Source organism: Pseudorca crassidens, chromosome 13, assembly GCF_039906515.1.
Source record: "Pseudorca crassidens isolate mPseCra1 chromosome 13, mPseCra1.hap1, whole genome shotgun sequence".
NCBI lineage: Eukaryota > Metazoa > Chordata > Mammalia > Artiodactyla > Delphinidae > Pseudorca > Pseudorca crassidens.
Window position 1 is genome coordinate 62,071,384 of NC_090308.1, and position 16,063 is coordinate 62,087,446.

Genomic DNA, 16,063 nt, shown 5'->3' on the forward strand with positions numbered 1-16,063 from the left:
AAAGCTTTTGCACAGTAAAGGAAACCATAAAGAAGATGAAAAGACAACCCTCAGAATGGGAGAAAATATTTGCAAATGAATCATCGGACAAAGGATTAACCTCCAAATATAAAAACAGCTCATGCAGCTCATTATTAAAAAACCAAACAATCCAAAAGTGGGCAGAGAACCTAAATAGACATTTCTCCATATTAGACATACAGATGGCCAAGAAGCACATGAAAAGCTGCTGAACATCACTAATTATTAGGGAAATACAAATCAAAACTACAGTGAGGTATCACCTCACACCAGTTAGCATAGGCATCATCAGAAAATCTACAAACAACAAATGGTGGAGAGGTTGTGGAGAAAAGGGAACCCTCTTGCACTGTTGGTGGGAATGTAAATTGATACAGCCACTATGGAGAACAGTATGGAGGTTCCTTAAAGAACTAAGAATAGAATTACCATATGACCCAGCAATCCCACTGCTGGGCATATACCCAGAGAAAACCGTCATTCAAAAAGACACATGCACCCCAATGTTCATTGCAGCACTATTTACAATAGCCAGGTCATGGAAGCAACCTAAATGCCCGTCGACAGACGAATTGATAAAGAAGATGTGGTACATATATACAATGGAATATTACTCAGCCATAAAAAGGAATGAAACTGGGTCATTTGTAGAGACGTGGATGCATCTAGAGACTGTCATACAGAGTGAAGTAAGTTAGAAAGAGAAAAATAAATATCGTATATTAACGTATATATGTAGAATCTAGAAAATGGTACAGATGAACTGGTTTGCAGAGCAGAAATTGATAGTCAGTAGTAGAGAACAAAGGTATGGACACCAAGGAGGGAAAGCGGCAGGGGGTGAGGGTTGTGGTGTGATGAATTGGGAGATTGGGACTGACATGTATACACTGATGTGTATAAAATGGATGACTAATAAGAAAATAATGAAATTAAAAAAGAATAAAATTTAAAAAAAGATTAAAACATCTCTAGCAGTCTTCATTTAAACTTCTTCCAAACAACAAGGATTTATCCCACCTGAATCTGAGCCATTGTTTGATCAGGTATTTGAGGCTATTTGGGATCCTGGCACTTGGCATATTTCTGCCTATATCCATCTTATATACATTGCACTATCTTCTCCTAATGTAGTAACAAATAATTAGAAATCACAAGAAACATTTATCCATTCATTTTTCAAAAGCAGTTATCACCTCACACTAATAGAATGGCCATCGTCAAAACCTCTACAAACCATAAATGCTGGAGAGGGTGTGGAGAAAAGGGAACCCGTTTACACTGTTGGTGGGAATGTAAATTGATACAGCCACTATGGAGAACAGTATGGACGTTCCTTAAAGAACTGAAAATAGAACTACTATATGACCCAGCAATCCCACTACTGGGCATATAGACTGAGGAAACCATAATTCAAAACGACACATGCACCCCAGTGTTCATTGCAGCACTATTTATAATAGCGAGGACATGGAACCAACCTAAATGTCCATCGACAGATGAATGGATAAAGAAGATGTGGTACATATATACAATGGAATATTATTCAGCCGTAAAAAGGAATGAAATTGGGTCATTTGTAGAGACGAGGATGGACCTAGAGTTGTGTATATTAACGCATATATGTGGAATCCAAAAAAATGGTACTGATGAACCTATTTGCGGGGCAGGAATAGAGGCACAGACATAGAGAACCGACATGTGGACATGGCGGGGAAGGGGGAATGGGATGAATTGGGAGATTGAGATTGACATATATACACTACCATCGGTAAAACAGAGAGCTATTGGGAACCTGCTGTATACCACAGGGAGCTCAGCTTGGTGCTCTGTGGGGACTTACATGTGTGGGGAGGGGGGCGGGTGTGGGAGGGAGGTCCAAGAGGGAGGGGATATATGTATACATATAGCTGATTCACTTCTTCGTTGTGCAGCAGAAACTAACACAACATTGTAAATAAACTATACCCCAGTAAAAAAAAATAGCTGCAAATACTCTTAGGACACCCTATTGATTTTTAGTGAAAGATATTTTGTTTTCAACAAAATTGATACTACAATATACCACATATAAATGGAATGTGACTACTGCACAGAGTTACACTTGGTTTCATAAAAGCAAAGTTGATTACTGTGGTTCACAAAAGTACTATCTATAATTCATGATTTGCTTTTGTTTAAGTTTTTAAATCTTTTACTTATTTATTATTTAACGAAGTTTGTATCAACAGCGCACAGGATGATTTTCAATGAGATTTATTAGGCAAGACTGAACTAAATGCAAAACAGAAGTAGCTCTCATTAAGACGCAGAAAAAAAACCTTTGCTTCAACTTGATGAAGCAAAGTTTATGTGTAAAATCTCAAGATTATAATGGTCTTGACAGTTTTATAAATTAGAGAAGAGTATTACAAATTTAGAAGTGTTCAAAGGAGAATGGAGACCAATCTAGTAAATATGCAATTAATATTCTTTTCATAATCTTAGACCTTCTTTGAGATTTAGATTTTTTGTGTTTCAAGCTCAAGGCATCATTTAAACAATGTTGTAAATTCTGATTTACTACACCAAGGAAAATATGCATATTAAGGTAGAAAATTACTCAGCATCATAATCCTACTTTGCTTATTCTGAAAATGTTCTGGTACATTTCCATTTCATCTTATTATTATGAAAAATGTAAAATATGTAGAAAAATGAAAGAATCTTATACCAAACACCAGTGTATCATATTCATTACTTAGATTAAAAATTCTTTCACATTTTGTCTTTTTGCTTTATCTATTTATTAATATTTATATATACATATTTTTCTGAACTTGATTATTACACTCTATAAATATATGTAAATATAAATAATATATATAAATTAGCATGCATTTCCTAAACAGGACATACTCTTCAACCACAATACCTGTATCCTACCTAAAAATAATAATATTTTTCTAATACCTTAACATACAGTCCATATTCAAAATTCCCCATGTGTCTGCCAGTATATCATTTACAGCTATTTTATTTTCAATCATGATCCAAAATATTTCACACATTGCATTTGTGGTTATGTCTTTTTATTTTTAAAAAAATCTGTTTTAAACCCTCACCTTTTTACTACTCTCTTATGATATACATCTTTTTGCCTTTCTTTTGAAGTTTTGAATTTTATTTTTTATATAGCAGTTATTAGTTATCTATTTTATACATATTAGTGTATATATGTCAATCTCAACCTGTAAGGTACTTTTGACCCTAAAAATATCTGATCCCCGATAATACTTAACTCACTTTTTATTGAATGCATTAATGATCATTTACTAAATCATCTATTCAATAAGAAATAATTTTCTAATTATATCGTTCTTTTTATATTTTTAGCTGGCCCTCTTTAAAAAAGATCTTTTGATTATCAATAGGAAATGAATTATAGTTGCATTAAAGGGCAACATTTATGTTTAATTCTGCCTCTTTAATCAGAGAAGAGAGTTGGGTAATATTGGTGGCAAATGAGCTTTTCTTTATGCTTATCTCCCGTTTTCAATGTCATCATGGACTAATAAATTTTTATTAATTGAATATTTTAGAATCTTTTCCAGTCATTGTTCATTCTGATGCTCAAATTATGGGAACTTATTTTATATAGAAGAGGAATATTCTACGGAAATAGAGAAAACATCTGTAAAAAATAAATGAATACTTTTGGTTTATGCCTCAGAATATGTAATTAATTTAACATATATCTTGGCCCCTAAAAATATTTAAATAATTACCTCATGTGCTTTTTTGTTATACATAAATTCAACAGAACTGAATAAGTTATCAAAACATTCAGGAGATACAAAAATTCAGCTAGAAGTTAAATAATCAGACATTGTTTGACTTACCCTACACCATTGCAAAGGCTATCATTATCATCTTCATCTAATAATTAGCATACCACCACTTAGGAACTGGTTTTCTCTGATACCTATATAGTTTCCTTTATGTTACTAAATATTTTTTAATCTTTCTTATGCCATACCAGTTAAAAACAGAATAATATCAGTTTTGTATTCAACTGCTATGTGTTTTATTCAACTGCTATATGTTTTATTTTCATGTCCTATTTTAAAATAAATCTGTACTAAAGCTGCAGTATTTATTAGAAAAAACTAAGAATCAAACACTTGTCAACACAAATCTTGTTGAATTAAAAAGGACTTAAAATGTTCTACAATTTGTTTTTCTAACATATGGAACTCAAGAAAGGTACTGCTTCTATTAACAATTAAGTATAAAAACACACATTGATATCAATTTATAAAGATAAAATCTCTGCAAAAATTATAACTGCAAAGCAGATTCTGAAATAACATAATAATATCATAACATCCAAAAAAAGCATCCATTCAGTCATTATAGAAGTGGCCATCTTACACAGTTCTGTCATATCTCGGCACATAGCTAAATCTACCTTGGTAAATTTTATGGAACAAAAAGAGAGTTGAGGAAGGAATCTGTAAGTAGGCATTCTTGCTAGAAGGTGGGAGACACTAGGAATATCCTGTAATGGGGGGAATTTAAGCTCAGCATTTAGAACATGACAATCAGCACTTCAGATATTGGAACTTCAGTAAGTATCATGGAATTTAACAACAACAAGCAAGGGATAAGTAGGCTGCATCGACAGGGATTATAAAAACTGGATCCATTTAGAAATTGAATTTGACAGCTAGGCAGAATGCAACTGATGTTATAGAAATCTGTCTTATGGTGGCCAAAGCCACCAGAATAAATTCAGTATGACTTCAAGAGAATGTCACAAGCTTGACAGATTCCTAGGCTTACATGGGCAAAGATACTAGCAAGCTACTAATAGAGGGGATCACAAGCACAGCAAACAAATGGAATCTAATTAAGCAAATTAGATTATAAGACAGGTCTTAGGTTTGGGGAACAGGATGAACATACTTTCTTTTTTAAATAGAGAATAAAACACATCAAAGCTAGTCTAGTTTCAATAAATGACTTGATATGCAGTCTTAATATTGAACTGGAATTCTTTAATTCTGTACAGACCAAGATTAAGTCTGATGGGTCCTGAAGTATGATGATCGAATCATGAATTGAGGGAAAGCATGTTGAAGCCATGAAGAATAGGATTTGATGGCCTGCAGAACAAATAGATTTCGGATGCTTTCAATTTACAACTAAAATTGGTTCTAATTTAAAAACTAAACAAATACAATAGAAGAGTGCAATTTAAATGATTGGAGAAGTTCCTATATTTTAAATTGAGCATCAAACCATGCACTTATATTTAGGTTACTGCAATGTTTAACAAGCAGAGTATCATATGGAATAATTCTTAAAGTAATGTTTTAGATACACATATCACATTTTGATAAATCGTTCTAGTCCCACGTCACTGAGATATTTAATGTTTTAATATTTGCATGGTTTCTTGATGAAATTTCATCTTAAGATTTCCTTTTCTCCATGCATTTACTCTGAGTGTACCACTCTTGTACCATATAAATACTTGCTTTGCCTTTTTTTCTTATAAAAATATACTATTTCCCCTGAGATGAATTCCAAAATGGGTATCAATTGAAGTTTTATTTTTTGGTTATTATATTAGTTTCATGTCTTTTTAAAGGGAAATGATAGTGCAGCTAATCACTGTGGAGCAACTTCATATTTGAGTCCAGAAAATGGAACACTTTTTTTCCTGTTCAAACTTTCAATATATGAAAGCATTTCTATGAAACCTTAAAAAAACTCAGAAATTCTTCACAAACTTGAATAAAGCATGCATTATTATGTAGTGTGGTACATTAAACACATGATGATGTATAAAAGCTTTACACCATCATTTTAATAGCACATTGTTTTAATTAGTTTAACTAAATCCTGTTCATTGAAAAATGTTGTGGCAGATTGTCTGGTGGCAGTTCATTTTTCCTGATTATACTTTTAATAATATTTTATCGATTACATGGAACACAGTTTTATCTCTGTGATAACAGACCTCACAGAAATAAATCTTTCATAAATACACTGAAAATATTACTTTTGCTAGCTTTTTAAGACAAATATTCTGAGTTCATTTTAAAGATTTTAAAACTTTTACCTGTCGTTGAAAATAAATAATTTTATCCACACTCAGTGGTCAAAATTGTTGTTAAAATTAGGGGGAGTGGCACGTCTGTCAAGATCTAGAGTAATCAAATTTATCTTCTTTTGTAGTTTACTTTAATGCCTTGTACCATGTTTTAATTCAGAACTTAGAAATGTGTTCAAGCCTATGAATTGAATATGCCCTATAAAACAGAGCCAGTTTTCCCTTGGCCAAATTTAGTTCTCTCAGTGATGACTCAACTTGTAATATTTCTGATCTGAGCACTGCTTCTCAAAGACCTAGTTTTGGATTGATAAAATGATTGTCTTTGAAAATGCAAAATCTTATAAGAATTATATTAATTATATAATTATATTATATTTTACTATGAATTATATGAACTATAATTATATTAATTATATGAATTCCTTTTTTAAGATTATGGAATTGGATATTACTTATTGATGTTTGGTGATTTCTCTCTCTCTCTCGTTAGCATACCTCTTCTATATTATGTTTTCTGTCCTCTCAATACTGGACAATTCTATCTTAAACATTTATTGCATTTACATTTAAAACTGAGTAGCCAAATTGTGCCCCAGAACATAATTTTCACTCTGGGTTCACATGGCATAGGTCCTATGGATAATTTCTAATATTTATGAAGGTTATTTATTTTTTTAGTTATCATTTTATGCCAGACAAGAATAATTATATCTTTGAAAATATGGTCTTTCAGCTCTCTATGTTCAGGCTCAACAATCTATATAGACCATAGTCAAACCATAGTCAGGTTCTTAAAATATCAAATCAATTTATTCCAAGTTATTTTAATAACTGAGAGTAAATTGCCTGCTTTCAATTTCCAGTAGACAATTACATCACATAGAATATCTTATGTTTACCATCTGCTCTTCTATCTTAAAAAAGTCATTCCTTGACCTACAACTACATACAGTTATTTTAGTTCTTTTAACAGGAAAAACTCTATATGCACAATCTCCAAATTAAAAAAAAATTATCCTTCAATTTTTAAAAAGTTTTCCTTCCCTGAGTTTTATCCCCAAATTAGAAAGAAGTTTCAGTTCTTAAAGTCTTATTAATACATGATCCATGTAGCCTGATCAACTACCAATTCTTAATTCTCATCAGTCACCAACATTTAACCCAGATAATTATTCTCTTCTTCCAAAAACCATTCCCCTAATCACCACACCTCCAGCTACCCCAGCTCCTCAGCCAGTTTTGCTGGTTTCTCCTCATCTTCCCAATCACTGTGATCAGCACAACCCAGGTTTCAATCTCTGACATTTTTTCTTCTCCTTAAAGGATCTCAAGTCCCTTGTCTTTAAATACCATCTCCTCACTGATAACCACATAATTTAATCTCTAATCTGATGGCTTGTTTAAGCATCCGATTTATATAGCCAACTGCCTAACTCATTTATCCTGTTACATATCTAAAAAGCATTTCAAATTTAATATGTCCAAGATCAAACATGTATTCACCCTCATCATACCTAATCCTCATGATTTTTTCCCATATTAGTAAATCACAAGAGTATTCTACTACTTTGCTCAGGACAAAAACCCAAAGACGCATCATTATCTACCATCATTCTTTCCTAAACCACATTTAATCCATCTGCAAAAGCTATCATGCCTTTATTCATTACACACCTCAAATCAAACACTATTTACTGCTCCATCATTACCATCCAAATATAAACTGTTGCCGTTATCTTACTTGAATAGCAAAAGCCTTACAACTGGTGTTTCTGCTTCCATCTTTAACCTACAAGCCTTTATTTGACATTGAAAACAATAATATACAAATATGGCAGATTAAGTCACTCCTCCATTGCATACCCTATGATTGCATTCCATCTTATTCAAAGTAATACCTAAAATCCACCACCTTTAATGGGTACTAAAATGAGTTATATGATCTGGCCTATATTTCCCTTCTGCAGTACCCTATTCTTCTGCTTCAGCCACACTGGACCTCATGACAATCTATGCTTGAAATGATTTTCTCCCAGATAATTAACTGGTCCACACTCTTGTTTAATTCATTTCTCTCAAAAATCATGAGAGGCATTCCCTATCCACTTTGTGTAAAAGCGCAAATGCCTCCAAGGTGTGACTATTTCACGTTCCCTGCCTTTTTCCTGTTTCTTCCCCTACAGACCTATTAACATAGCTAAAAATGTTACCTAGAGTTATTTCAATTTGGAAGATTTTCTTTTTTCTAACCAAAGTTTTCTTTTGAGGAGCAGTAGATCTACAGAGTGAGAACAGAATTTATTTTATCATGGAAGAGCATTAACTGCTCAGGGTTCTTGCACTGAATAGTCCAGGAAACTTCTCATGATGTCCTGTGAAGAGAAGCAGAGCTCCCAGGGGTGAAGGCCAATTTAAATTCCTTCTTTTCTCTGAGACAATTGACATAGGGCACATTCTGAGAGAAGGCACTGAGAAAATATTGTATTGCTCTCTAGGGTAGCCCAAACCTATGGTCCTGCTAAAATCATAGTTTGTGCTGCAAAATGACTTTTCACGTTACCAGAGCTCTTTATAAAATTCAAAATATAACTGCATTGCATCATTGACATTCTTTGTGGTTCAATGTTTATCTTTATTAGGTTAGTTTAAAATAGTAATGTTCCATGTTACGTCTTACATGGATGGAATGGAAGTTAATTCCTGAATTAAAAAAATCAAGGCCTACAGAGAATAAGTACATGGAGGAGAGAAAGAAGGGTCATATTAGGCTCATTTAACAGTATTCCATTCAAGCATGTTCCACTTTCCCTCAGGGCATTGTTATAAATATGGTCCCTGCTGAGTTTAGGTCTATACATCACTTGTAATATCTATAGGGAGAGACAGTTAATGGTTTTACATACCCCTTGCTGTGCTCAGAATCATATGTCTTCTCAATCAAATGATACAGATAATTACTAATTCTAATAAAGACTCAAGCTTGACAAATTTTACAGAATTGACTTTGTTTGCAGCATGTTTAAAATTCCCAAAGTTTTAAGGCAAACCTTATCAATACGTAGTCCAATGGAGAGCAGACCTGATTTTGCTGTTGCATATCGATCTTAACAAAGTTATCCAAGTTTAACTCTCTCATCTTTGAAATCAGGTTCTAAACCATTAACAGAGTTTAATGTTCATTTTCTAGTTTTCTCAACAACGAAATGGAAGAATTTTATTAATAAAGGTTAGTAATAAATAGAGTAAAACTACCAAAAAAAGGATATGAGTTTTGTAGCTGCTGTGTTACACCTCCCAAAATTCATTGTTTTACATTGTAGAGTTAGATAAATGACAATTATGTAACACTGAGTTCAATTAGTTTTTATTAATGTATGACTTGGGAAAAACAGTAAGGATACTTTATCTAATTCTTAAGTCACTTAGAATGTAAGATATCTTTTTAAGAAGAGTTAGCACGCAAATTAAGATTTGTTAGGCTAGCATTCTGGTATTTCATGAAATATAAGAGAAATTTTTTCAATGTTTGATGGAAAAATTTCTGATCAAGTAAAGTACATAAACATAAGGCATTACCATGGATAATTCTTACCAATAGAAATTTGAAGCATCCAAAAATCTCTATAGTAAGTAAGTGGGTTAACTTTTGTTTAAATCAGAATTTCTAAAAATTATTTCATAATTGCTTATATTCAAAGAACATCTATTTGTATAATGTACAATACCTCTTTATCAGGACATAGTTGGCAGACAAAGGTAAACAATGATTGCTTCTTTGATTTCTTCTAAATATAATACTATGATAATAACAACTGAAAACTTTTACTTCCTTTTATTGTAGGGAAGGGAATGGAAATATAATTGTTAAGGATATTTTATCATTTTTTAACCCAAGACAAAAAGGTTTTTTCATTATCTTTCATGGATACTATAGATTATTTTAAATTCTTATTTCTATTGAGTTTTTTCTTTTTTAACTATGATTTTTGCAATATAATACAACATAATAAAAATTAGAAAAAAATAATAAAACAATTATACCATCCCAACCACTAAATTTGTATTAATAATTTAAAGTCACTTTTAATAACTGTAAAAAGGTTTATACATGGGCTAATTTTTAACGATTTTGGATTTATAAAAATAAATCAGAATGAATAGTTGGAGCAAGCTATGTATGAATATATGATCTGTTTCAGCTTATGCTATTTTTATATTATCCTTAGAATTCTGGTTATTCAGCATCTCTTATTATTTTGCATTTCCTAATTAATTATAGCATCATATTTTGAGTTTTCAAATTGTGGGTTTTATTTGATTGTTCTTTCATTTTTTTCATTGTTTGATTGTTGATATGATGTGAAGGAGCTTTCCAAACAAATCTAGAGGAAGAAAAAGGGATCATGAAGGAATAAAAGCACTTATCATTTCTTTTAAGGAAGTGGATATTGGATATTTTTAAGTGCATACTAAATATATTTGTGATGCTGAACCTCGGAGTTCCGTTCTAAGATCACTAGCTCTTTTGGCTATAAAACAAGGAATGTTCCTCACCTTTCAGTTCTACAAGGATTAAGTCATTAGCCACTATAGTTATTGACCAACAGTGCACCCTAAAAGGAATTCATGACAAAAACCAGAATGAGGCACTCTGTCCTTTGGAAAAACTGGCTCTTTAGTTAGACAGGAGTATCTCTAGGCAAAAAAATTATGAATGCAGATTCTTGCATCTTCCCATGCATAGAAAAGCGCTCAAATCACTAACTGAGATACCTGTTCCTCATAACTAGCAGTAACCTTCTACCAAGATGAATGTGGATTGCACATATTCCTTAGCCAAAATCATATATTATACTGGCCTCTCCTCCTACCTCTTCAGATCAGTGCCCTCAGAGCTACAGGGAGACTGTTTCCCAGGCTATAATCCTCAGTAAGGTCCCCAAATAAAACTTAAACTTACAACTCTTACTGTGATTTTTTAAAACAATTCAGTTGACATGGCCATATGGTCATCATATATGATTTTTAAAAGAGCAGATTTAGAACTTTTGATTATAAGGGATAGTGAAAATGTGAACAGTAATCAAATGTAAAAGTGGTTGGAAGTAGAGGATGACACTAGATCTAGGATTTTGCATTTTGGGTGAGGCCTCTTAGCAGTTCAGTGCTTTAGAGAAGGTCAATGTATCTTAAGAAACAACCCATGACATGACATTCTGTAAAGTGAATGTAGACATAGTAAGTCCCAATATAATAACTTTCTCTATAGAGAAAGTTTTTAAAATAATGGAACCATTACTCAGCTTGTAGATATTGCACTCAGACCTCCAGAGAACTCCAGGATATTTGTATCATTGAATACCTAGTGAAATGGGGAGAAACCTGTATCTGTAATTTGATGCCATACTGTGACATGTTTATGCATCCTGGGCTAGACAGATAAAACACTGAACTCTACCATCATTTGATATTTGAAAATTTTAAAACTCAGCTCTACACAGTTTCAGATTGATGTAATTTTATTACCATGTGCCAAGAAATTAAAATTCATACATGCTTCATTTCTTTTTGATATTTTAATTTTGGACATCTTTTTAAAATTACTTTGTTATGAACTTTTCTGAATGGCAAGGTCAAAAAGACAGAGAATCTTTTTTGCTCTAATGAGAAGTAGATAGCACAAATACAACTATTTCATACTGTTGATCTTCCAATAATTCAGTTCTGAATTTTAAGTTCAATATAAACACAGAGTTGTCAGAATTCACACCAGTTATATTGGTGAAAATAGACCCATGGTAGCATCCACCTACAAACACATACTCTTGAGTTCTAACAAAATGAATGCACAGTTAGACATTTTTCTAAATTTCCTGGCTAAATAAAACTGGTTTTGAATTAAAGTGAGAGAAAAGAATGAGAAATAAAGAAAGGAAAATTTACTTAATGTCTTTAACAGAAAAGAAATGACAAGAGGGTGGTCTTAGTAACAACCTGAAATGCAAATTAGTGTGGAGTGGCAAACAGGAATTGATAGGAAATGCTGAGAAACAGCATACTGAACTGAGAAGAAAAAAAAAGAGAACAGTATATGGTGGTGGCAATCACAAAAAGACAAAGCAATTATGCACCAAGATATACTAAAAAGGAGAAAATAACATAAAAAAAAATAGTCCAGTGAAGTGAAGAATCTTATTTTTAATTTAAACATTTTGATGATTTAAAAACTCTAATCTGATGATTATTGCTTCAGAACTTTCTCCTTTCCTTGCTTTTCCCCAAATTAGTCACAGCCTCTGTCATAATATTTTTATCATCAAAATAAACGTTTTAGCAATTGTTTTGCTATTAAAGTAAATCTTTATAATATATTAAAAATCTCCAAAATATATAAAGATAAAAGTAAAAAATTGATTTTAGCATTCAAAGTATATCTACTAATTTTTCTAATTATTATATTATTATTATTGTTCTAATTATTTTTAGTCTGCCTAGATATGTATTTTTGTACAGAAATATATTTTAAATCTATACATTTAAAATAGAAGTAATATATATGTGATAATAACTTTTTCATGTGAAATTTGCCTTATCTATTTTTACTTGTCAAATCAAATTGATCTGTGGTAATTTTCCATTTTATGGATATAAATATATCTAATCCATTTTGGTTATATTAAAATTTTCTGTTTCTATAAACAATGTTGCAATTAATATATATATGAGCATGTCATATAATTATTAACTTCTTCCTTTGAAATGAATTCCCAGAAGTAGAATTTCTGGGTCAATGGTTATGTATATTTTGCATAACTTTATTCATATTTATCAAGTGCCTTCCAGAAATTTTATAAGAGATCTTTTCTTACAATCTGTTAGATTACCTATTTATTAATAACCTCCTGGACAATGGAAGTTTTCATATGTATATTTAAAATCTTTTATCTTTCATAATTTTTTCTCAAAATTTTGTAAAAGAATTTTGTATATGATGGACATGAACCCTCTACCACGTGTATTGTGAATATTTTTTCCATTTTTTAACTTGTCCTTTATCTTATTTGAATTCTTTATCCTGTTGAGAAGCTCTTTAATTTTTACATTATTAAATTATCAAGCAACTCTTTTTTGATAATTGCTTTGGTATTATGCTTAGGCTGTCTTTCCTGCATTCCTAAATTAGACACGCAATCAGAAGCCATAAAGATTGACAGTAAACAAAACAATCTTTTATATAAAAGAAGATATCATGAAAAAGAAGACGTGAAAGAGGCAGATATTTTTAGCAGTATGTATAACAAATTATTAACTCTAATATAAGATCTTTAAAATTTTTGAGAAAAGTAATACAAAATTTTTCTAAAAATTCTAATGTTATTGCCAGATAAATAGCACATCAAAACCACAAATGGTTGGGCTTCCCTGGTGGCGCAGTGGTTGAGAGTCCGCCCGCCGATGCAGGGGACATGGGTTCGTGCCCCGGTCTGGGAAGATCCCACATGCCACACAGCGGCTGGGACCGTGAGCCATGGCTGCTGAGCCTGTGTGTCCAGAACCTGTGCTCCGCAATGGGAGAGGCCACAACAGTGAGAGGCCCGCGAACCGCAAAAAAAACCCCACAAATGGTTGATATATATACATATGTACAGTATAGACTGTGCTAACGTTTACTAATATGTCACTATTAAACCATCAGATTATGCAAAATATAAAATATTGGTAACATTCAGTGTTGGCAAAGAAGTACCTGATAATAAATTTGTATCTTATTTCATTAAAGTTTAAATTAAAAGAAAAAATAGAGTGAAATATTTAATTGTATTTTTCCAAATAGAAACTGTATATAAATTTGACTTAAATGAGCAACTTCTAGCTATTTTTCCACATACACAAAAAACACCTGCGCATATGCACAACTTTATAGATGAATGTACAGTCAGCTCTCCTTATTCCTGGGATCCACATCTATGGAATCAACCAACGGCAGGTAAAATATATACAAAAAGAAAATTCAAGCAACTGCCAAAAAGCATAACTTGAATTTGTCATGCACAGGTAACTATTTACATGACATTTACATTGTATTTACAATTGTTTGCATAGTATTTGCATTGTGTTAGGTATTATAAGTAATCTAGACATGATTTAATGTGTACAGGAGAATGTACATAGGTTATATGTAAATACTAGAGCATCTTATATAAGGGACTTGAGTATCCAAGGATTTTGGTATCTGTGGGGGTCCTGGAACTAATCCCCGCTCAGATACAGAGGGACATCTGTATTTGTTTTAGCATTGGTGTGATAATTAAAAATAGACACAGAAAAGGAGAAAGAAAGAGAAAGAAAGAAAGAAAGAAAGAGAATGAGGGAGAGAGCCCTACATATTTATTAATTTTGGTTGCAAATGACAGAACCTAACTCAAACAAAATTAAGGAAAAAGGAATATACTCTACATGCAATGGAAATATTCAGAGATAGTTCTGAATTTAGTCAAAGGGAGATTCAGGGGTTCCAGCAATATCCTCAAGTAATACTAACACTTTCTCTCTATCTTTTTATTTGTGTTGGCTCCAGGGTGATTCTCACTGGTTAGTGGCAACATTGCTGCCACTTATTTGAGGCTCAGTTTTTGAATGCAGCAGAAATATAAATGTTTTCATTTTTCACTGTACTTTTGTACAGTGTTACACTATACAAATCATATCATTTGCTCATCCCTAAACAAGATACTGTTTCCAGGAATATTCCATAACTTATTTAGCTAGGCTGAAGTCATGTGACCACACCTGGGGCTAGGGATGGAGCTGGCATACACAATCCACTTAGATAGAGGTGATGGCTCAGAAATATGATTGTGTTAAAAGAATAGGAGGAATGGATGCTAGAAGTCCAATGATATACCAAAATGAGCTAAATTGTTAGGTAAATACAATATGATTCACAGAATGATATAAATTATCTTTTTATAAAAAGTTAACATTAAGTAAAGATTTTCTTAAAATATTCATGTATGAAAGTAGATGTAAAAAGTATTTAATTGTATACACAACTGTCAATATTGGTTACCTATGGGGAAGGGCTGGAATTTGAATGAGATCCTTTTTATTACTTAATATATTTCAGAACGTGTAATCTTTTACACTACTAATTAATAGGTAACATTTATTAAAGTTTAACTACATCTCAAACACTGTTAACTTATTTTACATGTATAATTTCATTTAATAGTGATAAACATTTCAAGAGGTAAATGCTATTTTTATAATGATTTTCAGATGAGATAAATGGATAACAGATACTTAGTAATTGGTCAAAATGTCAGTCCAGAGACTGTTTTTAACTACAAGGATATATATATATATATATATATATATATATATACACATACACATATATACGATCATATACTAATATATTTTCATATATAAAATCAGTGCATTATTTTGAATCACTTCATACTATATTATTGACATATACATATATAAAATTATAAACTACATTTTGTGTTCATAATTTCATTTAATATTAAAAATATTGTATTTTCCATGTTCACACTATAAAATAATGACCTGTCATTTCTAAAGTACTTCTAAAATTTGTACTGTTTTATTTAAACTTTAATTCATATAGCAATGAGGTATAAGACATTAATACACCCTTATTATTTTCCAAATTGTTAGTAAGTTATCCCAAAAGAGTGTATTCAATAATTCTATTTTTCCACTAAATATAATGGCTACTTTATTATTGTAATAAATAATTTTAAAATGATAATATTTGCTAAATATATATTCTGTCTCACTGGTCTATCTATTCTGATGCCAGAACTATTTTAATTCTTTTTTTTTTTTTTTTTTTGAGGTACGCGGGCCTCTCACTGCTGTGGCCTCTCCCGTAGCGGAGCACAGGCTCCGGACGCGCAGGCTCAGCGGCCA